Here is a 16,028-nt window from a genome sequence, read left to right as displayed (position 1 = left end):
TGGATATTTTATTTACATAGCAAAAATATATAACAAAATTACACCCAAAATTATTTATTAGGATTATCACTATAAAATTTGATGATACCTTGAATATTAATTTTTTGGTAAATGTGAAACTGAACTTTCTGTAAATATTCATCTTTGACAGATTTCACCACTGAGTGGTATTATCTTTATTTACTGTGTGTTTCGTACAAGTTTTGGGGGGAATCTTTGGTGTGCACTGAGAGGGGGCAGATGTGGTGACACATGGCTACAACTTGCCTCCATTTAAGATGTTGTGTAATTATCATCTTGTCAACTGAATTCTCTCAAATACGCATGAAATCAAAAGATTTATTTTTGTAAATCTGTAATTTTGGGAAAGAAAACAAATATTTCAAGCTGAAAGCCAGAATCTATTTCCAAAGTGATCAATCTGATTCCAACCATTATATGATAATAATGAGAGTAACTACAACAACGTGGAAACACACCAAACCTGGGCCTGTCATGATTCATCACCTAGCACATTACTGAATGATGAGCTGAGCCACTGATTCTACAAGGAAATCAAGATAAGTATTTACATTGTTAAAAACCATTAAAAAGCCAAGATTGCACAAAATATTTTTTTATTCAACAGTCTTAACTGTCATCTTCCTGTCTTAAACTTTTTTTTGGTAGTAAAACATGCTTGTGTTACATTGAACCTCATGCATAAGATGTCAAGTGGATAAAACTCAGCACATTATAAAGGTTTGTCAGCACTAAAATATTTAAAAACACACAGCACTTTGTCCAAAAGGCCATGTCCATATACATATTGCTCACAGATGCTTGTTACCTGATACAAACACAATAGCACCTTTGTTTGCATATGATGGACACATACTAAACAGTGTGAATCAACTTTAAAGTGGGTTTGCATTGTTTAGTATGTCAAGCATATGTAAACAGATGTGCTATTGTGTACCGTATTTTTCCACTTTGAAGTAGATTTGCACTGTTTAGCATGTGTGCAGTATATATAAACAGATGTGCTATTTTGTACAGTATTTGTATCATGTAAGAAGCATCTGTGAGCAATATGTATATGGACATGGCCTTTTGGACAAGGTGCTGTGTGCTTTTAGATAGTTCAGTGATGACAGACGTTTATAATGTTCTGAGTTGTATCCACTTGACATCTTGTGATGAGGTTCAGCATAAAATGAATGGGTTTACTAAAAAAAAAAAATGTTAAAGACCTGAAGCTGCACCTAATACTTTTCAAACCAGTTGTCTTGAATAAAAAATATTTTGTGCAATCTTGGCCTTTGAACGGTTTTTAATAATTAAAACAGATAACACTTCAATACTCTCAAATGAGAAAATTCAAAGTATTTACATTGTTTGAAGCTTTACATAACAATCATTTTAAAGTGAATCTACAGTGCCATTTCCTGTCAAATGTTATTATACATTTATACATGAGATTGTACTGACAGAAAAATGTTGAGAACTCGAACTCTATGAATTTTATTATCTGAACATTAATTATATGAATGGGAGGAGCTGTTTAGAATCATCTAACTTAGACCCTTTGTTTCAGTATGCTCATGTGCTCAGCAGTATCCACCTCAATAGTATCCAGGTGTGCACAGCGTCCTAGTGAGATACTCATTGCCAGACGTTAAATGCAAAGAAGATGAGTGCTTGCAGTTCAAGATGAAGCAACTAGCCATCATCAACAGACTCTGCTGTCATTAGCTTCAGGACTCTACCACAGCTAAGGTCTGTATACAGTCAACTTGGCGCCATCACTCAATCGAGTTATCTGCTTGGTAACTATCTTCCACTGACAGCCACCAACACGGCACGAAACTTTAGTGAGCTAACTGCCCAATTACACCATCACTGTCTACCAGCCCATACAGGACTGCACTGTTGCTGTCCATTGCCCAGTACAGGTGCATACCAACATTTCAAGCCAAGCAGAATACTGCAGTTTAACATCGTCAGCTCTGGTGTGTTGTACACTGTTGCTACAGGAGTGGCCTTGCAGCCAGGATGCCTCTATCACGTGTTGCCACTGATTCACTGTCTTGCGTCAGTGCTCTCCAGCTGCGCTGACTCCAGCACACATTGCCACTGGCATTTGTAATTTTCCCAGTGGACAACTGGTGGCACCAGTGCACTCCAGTGACTGTGGCCAACCATATCACAGAGATAACCAACCTCCTCTCCAGTAATGATTCTATCTTACGCTCATGAACAAAAGACTTTATTAACCATGGATGTTTTATTGATGCTCTATCATTTGACCCCAGTTGTGATGAAGCAAGCTGGGATATTTTCACTTCTCCTCTTGTTTTGCCATCTGCCTCCTTAAATTCATTTTATATTTTTGACTAATTATCACTAACATACACGAGTATAGTCTGCATTTTCATAAAAGAGAAAGGTTGGCCCTCAGTTTTAAAGAATATAACACCAGGTCTAATTTTGTGCTTACTTTTCTGTATGTCATCAATTTTTAATTAGTTTTGACTAATCCTAGTTACTGTCTTTCATTATAGGGTGAAATCGGTAATTTTTTCGTGACTTGAATTCTACAGTTGACTTATTAACAAATATAAATTCTGTACTAATTATAAAAATTTGGAAGACAAAACACTAGCATTCTTTAAGTATTTATTTGGCTCTATTTGAAAACATGTTAGCATAGCAAGAACTTAATTAATTCCAAAGTAATTACCAGTTTCATCAAAAGTATTGTTTGTGTAACTATGTATGTTACTTTCATCATTTAAACAAATAATTTAGCTTAACTCTTGTAGTAGAAGAAACTGTTAAAATGAAGGAAGTTTTTGATGTATTCAGTTAATTGATACAGGTTTTAATTGTAATTTCTGTAAATTAAACATTACGCAATGTATAGCTTCAGTACCTATTATCGTGATAGTACATAAAGACCTGATTTTTGGTCCCGAGTTTCAGATGAGAAAACCGTATTGGTTAGATAAAAAACAATGCATCAACTTAACTGTGAAATAAGTGTAACACAAATAGGCCATGCATTAAAACAATGACAGTTTCTGTTCAATACATACTGTATTATTCAGCAAGAACTGTGAACTGTGTGGTTCGGTTTTTACTGCTCATAGATATTCAACAGTAAACTATTGTAGCAGTATTCTGAAGTATGCCTGATAAGCATTAATAAGGCTTACTGAAAATTAAACAATAGTGCAGTGGCCATATTATCTGTGTATATTGGGGGGGTCGTGAACAATGAAAGTAAAGAACTGTGAAATGCAACTGTGCACCTGTCGGCTACATTATTTGCAGTAGTCAGTGTTGGAATACGGTCCCATTTTTCAGCCAGTATCACAATGCAGTACATCGACACCGAGGACCATCAATGAAGAAATAAAGCAGGTGAACATCACATAGCCACAAACACCACTGCACCCACATTCAGTCAGAGGAATGACACACTATCCTGACATGCCAGTAGCCCAATACACCCACTACTGTAGGAATCATGTCACAACCACTACATTCTGGTGTCAGAATATTTTTGTGACAGTAGTGGTCACAATGAAGTCAATGGCTGCCATTTGTGAAGAGGACGCTACAACTGCTATGGACTACAATTTCATTGCCATCACTCCCAGTCATCATTTGCAGCTTTGAGGGTACCATGCAGTGAGTGGTTTTCCTTCTTCTTCTTCTTCTTCTTCTTCTTTTTTTATTGTCATAGGAATTTAAAGGTGCAAGTTGTGAAAGCTGAGGTCCTGACAGCCTTTCTCAGTTCAAAGACAATACCAGAGATGGCTATAATATCATACGGCACAGGGAAAATTTGTTGAGCCACAAATTGCCTTCTACTCAGTCAGTATTTGTCATCTTTGCACATGCCAATGCTATGACCATTACGTCCAGCAATGTTCAGGGTTGAAATGTTTATTGATTCAATGCAAGGTTTGAGAACATTTCCTGTTGCTATTTTTGAGTTCCTGTAATAGCTACCCTTGTTTTCTTATTTTGTGTGTATTTTGATTGTAATTTATTGGTGAATAAAGTTTTACAATGTCAGAGCCATAACACAAGGTGTTTCCTTGCAGGAGGTGAATCAAGCTTTGACAAAACAAATAAAGCAGTAGACATTGGATAACTTGCAGTAACAAAAGAAAATAGCCATAGTAGAAGAGATTTCATCCACTGTAGCCACACCTTTGCTGGACTTGACTGCTGTTAGTCTGATTACCCCTTTCTCAAGCAAGATAACTGGGGATGTGTCATTGTTTATAAATGAATTGGAGGCTGCTACAAATTTGGGCACCTGGACAGACAGAGCAGTGTTGCAGATGGCTGAACTGTGCGTAACCGGTGATGCAAAAACATATATAATGTATCACAAGGAAATGAATAAAGCATGTACATTTCAGCAAGTAGAAAATGGGCTTTTAAAGTGCTTCTGGAAACAAACCAATACCAGGTTCACTAGGGAACAGCTCAGTGGAGTATTCCCAAGGTGAAATCAATCAGTAGAGATTTTCTTAATCAGGATCAGGAAAAGAAATGCTCAGACTTATCAATTAACACAAGGTGAGGAAGCAGAGACAGTTATTCTGCAAGAGTTTCAGCAAAGAACATTACATGTTTTTTAAGTGCGTTTCCACGTGACTTGTCTAGGATAATACAGATGAAAAACGTGAAGGATTGGACCACCATCATCAGGGTACCTATGTAGCTAGAGGAAACAGATGCAGTGATACAAATGCAACACAAATGACATGTTTCTTCTATGGATTAAAGTGTTATAGATACATGTGGGCCACATTTGAAAGCAGTGTCACAAGCAACAATGCCATGAATGCAAAATACTGGGACACCACATGCAGGATTGTTGGTGTAGAAGACACAATGGGCTTAGACATAGGAAATGGACGTTAAACAATAACAGGGTCTCCATATCTGCTAGCTGTCATTCCCTATGAAGACTGCAGAGTTGTAGTGTTGTTTAGCTTGTCAAGATAATTGGTATGGATTTTATGTTTGTACACAAATGGGCTCACATGTCTGTGGCTGAGTGGACCTCTTGGGTAGAAGGTGACTGAATCTTCATGTTATAGGTTACATGGATCAGGAAACAATTACATGGCATCACTGAGTTCAGCAATGTTGAATTTTTGCATTGCAACAAAGTATTTTGAGAGAATATGGAAGTTTTGCCACCTGTAGGTTAAGGGGTACAGCACAATCTTGAGGTCAGATTCCTTAAGTAGACATGCAAAAATTGATCTACTGTGGCACACTGTCAAACTCAGTGGAACATTGTTTGACTGAGAGAGACCACTGCAAGTAACACACAGCCACAGTGTTCTCCTGTCATGAGGATAGGACCCAGTAAAATTCAGAGCCGATGAAGTGGTTTTGGCTGGGGATATTAACTGCCAATTTGGACATTCTGGATGAGAACAATTTGGACATGTTGAGTGTAGACCTCTACCATAAGCAAACCATCAATACAACTACATTATGATAGAAAGTTTAGTATTGGAGGGGGGAAAGGGGGTAACCTTGGAGAAGCTACTCACAAAGTTCACAGATTTGTTCAATCCTACTGGGTCACTGCTGGTAACACCAACATGAAACACAGAATCCAGACTGGGGATAGAAAATATTGGAGAATACCTCATCATTTGCAAGCAATACTGTGGGAATTTATCAGATAGCAACCAGAGGACAGTGTTACTGAAGAAAGTAATAGACCGTGGGAAACAGTGGTTGCAATTGTACCCAAAAACTTGTTGGACAGGATGAACAAGTACATGTTCTGATGCAATTATCATTATTTAAACATTGGGATTGTTATGGATGCATATCTTATACCAAATGTTACAGCATCAATACATAACTTGGGTCAATGCAAGTAATTTTACAAAATGGATCTATAAAGTCGTTACCACCAGTTGGAGGTAGTGCCAGAGTCAAAGACCATATTCCCCCCCCCCCCCCTCCCCATCGACATTACCAATACAGAAGGGTGCCATTTGGGCTTAGGAATGTGCTGGGAACATTTCAGTTATTTCCATGTGGAATGGTGAGAGGTTTGAAGCCGTGACAGTACATGGTTTACTTGGATGATGTTATTGTCTTGTCGAAGGACATGAAGGAGCACACACAACGGCTACAAGAAGCATATAAAAGTTGTGTCAGCACCCTTAATGTTCAGTATGAATATGTGTCACTGTGCTTTGACAGAAGAGAACTATCTAGGGCAATTGATTTCACAAGATGGCATAAACATCGATCCAGAGTTGATACATACAGTCCATGCTTTCCTACCACTGCAGTCTACAAAACAGCTACTGTCATTTTTAGGATTATCCAATTATTAGAGACAATCAGTCAAGGGATTTACTGTTGCTGATGTACTGCAGACACATTTATTAAAGAAGGGTGTAAAATTCCAGTGGACAGCTGATTGTCAAGGTGATTTCAAAAAATTCATTTCCAAACTAGAAAGAGGAATTTATCCCATCCTGTGACTCAGGCAACCAGGCATAGGACTTGTTGTAAACCAAGAAATGAATAAGACAGAGCACCCAGTAGTCTACGCATCAAGACAATGAAATAAGCTCAAGAAAAATTACTTGGCTGTGAAAAAGGAAGTGTTGAGTTTGATACATGGTGACACACACTTAAGGTGTTACTTATATGGCAGAAAATTCAAATTCTTAACAGAACACATGGCTTTAAAATAACCATTAGGGTTGACACATCCATTGAGCAGGGTGACACAAAGGGCATTGAAATTAAGTGAATTCAACTTTGAGGTAGTTCACAAAAAGGGCTAAAAACATGGCAATGCAGGTGGACTAAGCAGAAAGATTGGTGTCATACGAACACTTAGCTGAATCCTTGCAGTATGGCAGAAGGCACTAACCACTGATGAGGATGGAAAGCTATTCAAATAACAGCCACAGTTTGCCATGCATGATGGATTGCTACAATCCAAAGGTATGTGAATGTGTTGGGGCCTGGTCATATGAGGTGGGGTACAAAAGGTAGATGCCATCATCTTTTGACATTTTTAAAGTCAAAATTGGAAAATGAGGGAATCAATACAAAATTTTGCAAAAATTTAAGAGATGTGTCGAAGTGTGCAAATAATGCAAATATTAAGGCACTCAAATGACAAGAGAGAATTAGATGGCATACTGTTAGGTTGCTGAAATATACATTTGGTGAACTAGCCCCTATACACTGAAGGTTAAATGAAGAAATTGATTATGCATTGCCAAGTGCTATATCAAGTCAGAGAAATGACATCACAAATTACAGCTGCTGAAAAGGACCTCCATTGTCCACGTAGTGTGCATTAGACCTTCTAAGAGAGCTCTGGATGCATTACCACAAGTGCTAGTGCTGCTATCAGCAAAGAAGGCTGGGGCAAGAAGGGAAGTAAAGAATCATACAGGTTGCACACGAGGTACCTTACGCGCTCAGGTCATGTCAGTATGTGACAAAACTTACAGAATGTATATGGAGCTCTGTGGTAAATTACATTATTTTCATTTTATTGTATTATTTTGTTGGGGTTACTATGTATTCTTAGTACAGAGAGATTTGTGCTTTTACTTTTAAGTTTTCTAGTAACAGGGATTGGCAGGTAGTACATGTGTAAAAGGAATAAGGATATACCTATGTACTGATGAGAGTTCTGGTGCAAAGAGCATTTTCGACTAAAAATTCCAGGTTACAAACAAGAACCTAATTTCACAGTTTTCTCATACCAAAAACATCTCATTTGCCTGTATTAAAAACACCAAATTCTCATTTCCTCATTTAAATTCTTCAAATTTAAAAAGTTTTATTCTTTATAAATAAGAAACAAAAAATCACATTTGCCTACATCAAAAGAAGACACAGGAATTCAAGAGGAAACTGAGCCAGAGAAAGCCAATAATATCCAATATAGTGTACACAGCCTTGACCATAGTTCTATTTGTTTCTTGTAACAGCAAAGGCTAGCAGAAAAACTTGCTGCCATTGAAGAAACCTCTGCAGATAAGATGTATGAGATAGCTAAAGAAGCCAACCGTAATGTAGCTTATGAAACACTGGGAAAAAAAGAAATCCAAAAGAGTAATAAATGGTTGAACTCAAGGTCAGACAATGGCTGGTGGGAATACAGGAGCAAAGAAAAGATGCTCAGAAAACAATAATTAAGGAAAAAAATGAAGCCTGGCAGAAAACCGGTGAAAAAAGAGAAAAAGACATGGGGAATACACGTGAAAATAAAGCCTGGAAGTTATTAAAAACAATGAGAACACAAAATAAAGACAAAACAGATATAAACTTAATTAGCATGCAGCAATGGGTACAACACTACCAAGGGATACTAACTGAGAACAGAGCAGCAGTCACTGAGAAACCACCAGACATTGAAATCAGTGATGATAATATACCATCGATAACCCCAAATGAAGTCCAAAATGCAATTAATGCCATAAAAAACAGAAAGATGCTTGGTCCAGGTTTAATTTATATAGAACTGGCTACAGCAGCACTGTCAAAACTCTTCGAGATACTGGCCCCAAACAGAGTTGAAAAAGGCAACAATTACATCAATATTTAAGGTCAACAGGAGATATTGTGCAAACTATCGTGTTATTAGTGTGAAGCCATCCATGGCAAGCATCTATGGCCATATCCTAAAAAAGAGGATAGAAGAAGAAATAAATTAATCTGAAGAACAAAATGGATTCAGATCTGGTCGCTCCTGTACTGATGGAGTATTTACCCTCAAAAACCTAGTGGAGGAAAGGACATCAATGGGCCTTATGACCCACCTTGTCTTTGTAGACCTCCAGAAAGCTTATGACACAATTGCACAGAACAAGCTACGGACAAGTCTAAATGATAATGGCGTGTCATTGGGCTATGTGAAAGCTGTCAGACTCCTCCACCAAGGTTGTAAGGCAATGGTAAAAGTGAGAAATCAACTACGTCAAGAGTCTGAGGTGACAAATGGATGCACACTTGCCCTTACACTCTTTAAGATCTACCTAGAGGAAGCACTAAAATCCCGGAAAAGGAAATGTGGAGGAGTCGGTATCAAGTGCTGATTAATTATCTTCCAGTATTCAAAAGAATAATTTTAGTGAAACAGCAAAATATTTTAAGGTGACCATTAGATTTACTAATTAACAAAAGGAGTTTACTCTTATGAATAAATGGCTTCTGAATAAAGATTACAGAAAAATAAATTACGCAAAAAAAGCAGTTTCCAAAAATTCAATAATAGAAATTCTGATGAATATACAAAATTATATAATGAATCTGAAGATTTAATTTTAGCAGATACTTTCAAAAATTTTAGCAGTGCATGTATTAAATCTTATAAACTTGATCCAGCTTGGTCTTTTACAGTTCCAGGATTATATTTGGATTCTATGTTAAAAATGACAGGAATTAAATTAGATTTATTACATGATTATGGTATATTATTTCTTGAAAGAGAAATTCGAGGCGAAATTTATCAGGGTATTAAAAGATATGCAAAATCAAATAATAAATATATGAAAAATTTTGAGCTAAAAAACAATCAGATTATATTGCATATTTATATGGAAATAATTTACATGATTGGACAATGTCTGAGTTTTTACCCTTTAAAAAATTCAATTGGGTGAAACCAAAAAGTTTTAACTCTGAAAAAATACTTAAAATGTTACATGACTGTAAGTAAGTTTACATTTTAGAAGTTGATTTAGAATATCTAAGAAAATTACATGATTTACAGTAAGATTTACCTTTAGTACCTGAAGGAGGAAATAAATTATTAACATCTTTAAAAATAAAGACAAATATGTTTTATATTTTGAAAATCTTAAACAATGATTAAATCTTGTATTAAAATTATAGAAAATTAATAGAATCTTATCATTTGAATAATCAGATTGATCGAAGAAATATATAGATTTTGAAAAAGATTTCTACAAGTTAATGAATAATTAAGAGGTGAGAAGAACATTGGAAAATATTAAAAATAGACAAAATACTAAAATCATAACATCATAACAGATCCAAGAAAATATAAGAATTACAATTAAAAACGAAATTATGAACATGCTACAGAATTATCTAACAATTATGTAAAACTTCATATGAAGAAAATAAAAATAAATTTCAACAAATCAATTTATATTGGAATGGGTATTCTAGATATTAAATGTATGATTTTACTAGAATGTTATGAAACCAAAATATGCTAAAAAAGTGATTTATGTTAAATGGATACTAATTTTTTTTACGATATAAGAACTGGAAATTTTTATAAAGATATTGAAATCATGATAAATGAATTTAATACCAGTGATTAATCAAACGATAATATTTATGAACGTCTGCAAGTAAATAAGAAAGTTTTAAGAAAAATGAAATATGAATATTGTGGAAAAGTAATATAAAGTTGGTGAAAAACAAGAGAAAAAATTTAATGGAGTTAAGAAATCTGTTGTGAAAAATGAAATACCTTAGATGATTACAACAAATGCTTAACTGAGAAAATAAAACAAAATAGAAAAATGAATATGATTACATCATTTAAACATGAGTTATATACAGTTGGATGTAATGAAATAGTTTTAAGCGTTGATGATGATAAATGAGTTGTAATACAAAATGATATTCATTCAATACCATATGGTCATTATAAATTACATCATAATAAAATAAATGATAAGAATGATTTCTTACAATAATTAAACAGTTGGACATAACATTAAATAAAAATAATTAATTTCTTAATATTCTTCCATGGTATTTTAATTTTTGATGTCTTGATACATAACATTTACAAACAAATTTTCCACAAAAACATTCAACTTTTTATAACCTCTTTCTTTATCTTTTTGGTAAGTAAAATTTAGAAACAAATTTTCCATAAAAACATTCAAATTTTTGATAATCTCTTTCTTTATCTTTTTGATATTTTAAAGCTAATATTTCATCTCTTGAATGCTTGCAGTTATGTATATATTTATAAGAATTTTTAATTTCCTTTCCAGATTTTTCACAAATAAATGCTTTAATATGCTAATTATGAAGATGTTCTTTTTGTTTCTTTATTTTACAATTATTACAACATGATTTTGATAGCAAACTATGTCTTGTTATTTAAATTTCTTCTGCATATCGTTTTATAGATTGCCCAAGGGACATATCATTTATTTTTCACTAATCAATTATATGGAAAAATTATTGTCATTAGAGATATACATTAAACTTATACATAAATGAATACATAAATGAAAATAATAGACATATTTATAATAACAAAGAAGTTTTAATAACATTGATGAAAAATAATCTCTGGTTTTATGTAGATGATTTGACATGATTATATAAAATGAAAAAGAAAATATCTCACTTCGACAATTTAAATAAAATCAGAGATGAAAGTATTAATGGTTTCAGAGAAATAATTTGTGATGCAGTTGGAATAATAAACGACAGAAATGAAGAAATAAATACATTATTACCACATATTGTTCCTCAAGTGAGTGATCAAAATTTAAGACCAACTCTTGTTATTTTAAGATTACATGATTTTAACTATGAATGTTATGTATCTGAGCAAAATTTAAATATGCACAAAATCAAATAGGTATTGTCAGAAACAGACATCGAAACTGGGATAAAATTAAGGACTGAATTGTGCACCAAATTCAGGAAATTTATATTAACCAATGAAAGAAGAATTAAGAATTGTTTGTCTCGAAATTATTTCCTTACTTTGATTGATATTCACCAGAATAATTGCTTTAAATTATAAATAAACTAACAAATATTTCTTAGAATGTAAAACTAAATTTACATGTAGTTTTTTCATAATCAAATATTAAACAACATTACTAAAAATAAATTATATGCATCTAATAAATGGAACTTACTAAAACCATATTATTCCAGCAACTCAAATTCAAAATCTTCAAATGATTTTGACATTAAATCGGTTTTGTGAACCTTTAATTATCTTTTTAATGAAACAATAATCATAATGAAAAGTATATTCAATACGAAAAATGTTTAAAGTATCATTATCTAACTCCATTTATATAGAAAACTTTTATTAGTAAAAATATATAAATTTCTCCAATTGGAGGTATTGCAAAATTATCATTATTTAGTAATGGAGAAGATATAACATACACTTTTTGTCTTTACCCTCCTATAGTGTGAATCACCGAAACCTAACCATTAAACATAGACTTTATTGCCTTTCTTATTTAAAACTTTACCAACAAGGTAAATATCCAGAAAATAATTTTTCGTAGTTCTTGTTCATAATAGGGTCCTTTTACTTATTCACCATTTAAATCTTACAATTTATATGTGATTGGATTTGAATGAATAACATCTTCAACTTCAAAAATATCTGTTGATCAATTTGCTGTATAAATGTTTTAAAAAATAGTGCTTTGACATTGTTATCTTACCTGCCGACAAAGGCAATGCCACTGTTGTTCTTTCCTGTAAGGACTACATTGAGAAGATGCAGCACCTGCTAGATGACGACTCCTATAGGAAGATCAATGCTGACCCCATGAAGAAGGTGGAGAACAAAACCAGGGCTCTACTCCAGGATGCGGATCTACCAGAGGGGGATGCCAAGAAATTGTCACCTCAAGGACCTGTACCACCACGACTTTATGGACTCCCTAAGGTCCACAAAGAGGGGGTACCTATGCGTCCAATTGTCGGCAACATTAGGGCACCTACTTACTTGCTGGCAAAATATCTGGCGGAATTACCATATCCGTAATTCCGTGGATTTCGTGAAACGTCTCGACAACTTCAGACTGAAAGACACTGATATCCTAGTGAGCTTTGACTACGAGAGTCAGTCAAGCTTATTGGTCAGAAAATTGACGAGAAGACCACCAAACTCTTTGGGAATGTCTTGACCTCAACGTATTTTCTGTTTAATGGGGAATATTGTGAGCAAACGGATGGAGTCGCAATGGGCAGCCCACTCTCACTGGCGGTCATGAATTTGTACATGGAGCACCTCGAGGAGCAAGCCTTGGCATCATCCAATTGGAAACCTACTTGTTTCTTCCGTTATGTCAATGACACATTCGTCATCTGGCCCCATGGCAGGGACAAGCTCCTGTATTTCCTCACACACCTGAACTCCATACATCCAAACATCAAATTCGCTATGGAGACCGAAGCAGAAGGAAGATTGCCATTCCTGGACATCATGGTCAAGAGAAGAGCTGATGGTACCCTGAGCCACGGTGTTACAGGAAGAAAATGCACACTGACCTGTACCTGCATGCAGACAGCTGCCACCAGCCTTCTCAGAGGAATGGAGTACTAAAAACACTAGTACACAGGGCACGCAGCATCTCAGAAGCAGAGAATCTGCCCCAGGAATTGGAACACCTCAAAAATGTGTTCTGAAAAAATGGGTACTTGGAATGGCAGATTAGACGTGCTCTCCATCCCACCACCACAGCACAACCTGTGGAGACAGTTCAAGTCATGGAAGAAGAGGTAGCCACTGCCTTTATTCCGTACAGTGGCGCACTATCGGGGAAAACTTGCTATATATTAAAGAAACACAGAGTTAAAACCGTCTTCTGCCCACCTAATAAAACATGGGCATTACTGGGAAATGTGAAAGATAACCTCAGTTTGAGGAAGGCTGGCATATACCAAATTTCCTGTGAGTGTGGGAAGACTTATATCGGACAAACAGTACGCACCATCAAAGATCATTGCCGATAACATCAAAGGCACACTCGACTGAAACATCCAAATAAGTCGGTGGTAGCAGAGCACTGTTTGTCCGAGAGACACGAGATGGATTATGAGAGTACCAAGATCCTGGCTCAGACCTCTAAGTATTGGGGCAGTGTTATAAGGGAGGCTATCGAAATTCGCACCAGGAAAGATCTTAACAACTGAGATTGCGGCTACAATCTCAGCAAGGCTTGGGACCCGGCATTGAATGTAATTAAGAAGACTCTCAGCAAGAAGTACGAACTGGCGACCAGGGCGGACGTAGCAAGCATATCGACGTTATGACAGATTCTGACGCCCATGTCTTCGCGACCACCGGTGAGCAGGCGCGGATGGCGAAAAGAGCGGCATGTGGGGGGAGGGGATTTAAATCGGCCGCCTGCCTTCAGGAGCTCAGTTTGTCAGTGCACCTGACGATGGCGACATTTCTGATCGCCGAAATATTTTGCCCGTTGGACACTATGAACCGGCAGTATACCCGTGGACTGTTCGAGCAACAAATACGCCGGGAGAAACTGAAGAATCACATCACTGTGTTTGCATGTTCGCAGCAGACTTAACCAAATTCATTAAAATACCAAAATCATAAAATTTGTAAAATGCTTGTGTTTCAGTAACTCATTTGCCACAGAAATATTGTTTTCCTGCATTACTGGCATGCAAACTCTGAAAGATTTTAGATTTTTATTTGATTATTTTGTTATTGGTTACACTGACTCCAATAGCAATACAGTTTATAGGAAATGTACAAAGATGGTTTATTAACTTATTTCAAAGAACATCATAATACACCTGTTTAGGTGCTCCATTTCAGTGAACTGTAAAATAACAGTTCATGCACGTCAGTTAAAATTAAAACCAGTAACTGTGAAAAGCACAATGATATCATGAAATGACAAGTAATGCAAAAAGGAACTGTGTTTCTAAATTACAAAACATTCAGCGCACAATGACATAAAATAAATATAGGGACATGTGTGGACGAATACAAATAGTGTATAGTGGATTGCCAGTACTTACCTTCAAAACAATGCCAACAGGTTTTGACAACACAAGATCCCTCTTCAGTGAAGTAAAAAGGAAGCTGTTGAGCAAGTTGGTGAATCACAATCTGTTTGTCCCCGGTAGCTAAGTGGTCCATGCAACAGAATGTCAATCCTAAGGGCCTGGGTTCGTTTCCCGGCTGGATTGGAGATTTTCTCCACTCAGGGACTGGGTGTTGTGTTGTCATAATCATTATCATTTCACCCCAATCAACATACAAGTCGCCTAAGTGGTATCAAATCAAAAAACTTGCACCCGGCATATGGTCTACCTGATGGGACGCCCTAGTCACATGACAACTCACAATCCAAGTTAAAGGAGATCAGTAACACACAAGGGCATAAGGGGGCACAGATGAAGGAAAATATGTTGGAAGCAGTGGGAGATCAAATACATTAGTTAGCATTGGACTGACTGCAGTTCATATATGAAAGAAAGGACACCAAAGGGTGAGAGCAGTGAGTATTTGAGAGAGAAACACAAAGAGAAAATAAAACAGAAACCAGAAGAATGATCCAAATAAAATGTAACACATAAGTACAGTAAAATGGTAGTGTGTAAGGAATATAAAAAAAGGACAACAAATCCTGTGTGAATGGGATAGAGGATGGAGGGTGACATATATTGAACCCAGGTGCATGACAGTGTGGAATGTTTTACTGGAGAGTGCGACGTCATATCTCTGAAATCCAGGAAGTTTCACATGACTAGTGTATCATAGAATTTAATCAGGTTCCTTGATTCTTGCTGTAAAGAATGCTGAGCAAGTGATTGCTGGATGTGCCCTGTGCACACACCTTGTCAGTGTCCTTTTGTGTAGCATGGCAGTTTGATAACAAATAATTCCTATTGATGAAGTTGTGTAGTGAATACATGTTATTTGGTAAATAAGAAACGAGTTGTTTTCTTTTAATGTAGTAATGTATTAGGATGGGGCAGGAGAGCTGTTGCACGCACATGTGTGATGGGGGGCAGCAGCATGGGGCAGATTTTACAATGGAATTAGTTCCAGTAGAACAATGGAAAATAAAATATGGTGGTATGGGACTGCCATATGGTCATACTTCAACCTGAGTATTGGCACAAACATACAGTAAAGTTTATATTATATTGCAGTTTTACATTGTATGAATCTTATTAATCTGCTGGATTTGAAGATAATAAGGGTATATTTCATTGGCATGTATTGA

The 16,028-nt window shown here is 35.8% G+C and overlaps 1 protein-coding gene across 1 annotated transcript in view; it reads right to left on the bottom strand.

Annotated features, from left to right (window-relative positions):
* The window catches only part of LOC126267092 (protein eyes shut), a 275,518-nt gene that overhangs the window by 35,858 nt on the left and 223,632 nt on the right, over nucleotides 1-16,028 (bottom strand). The window lies entirely within an intron of this gene.

Source organism: Schistocerca gregaria, chromosome 4 (assembly GCF_023897955.1).
Source record: "Schistocerca gregaria isolate iqSchGreg1 chromosome 4, iqSchGreg1.2, whole genome shotgun sequence".
NCBI lineage: Eukaryota > Metazoa > Arthropoda > Insecta > Orthoptera > Acrididae > Schistocerca > Schistocerca gregaria.
Note: the sequence above shows the minus strand (reverse complement) of the source record. Positions and strands in the feature narration are given on the sequence as shown.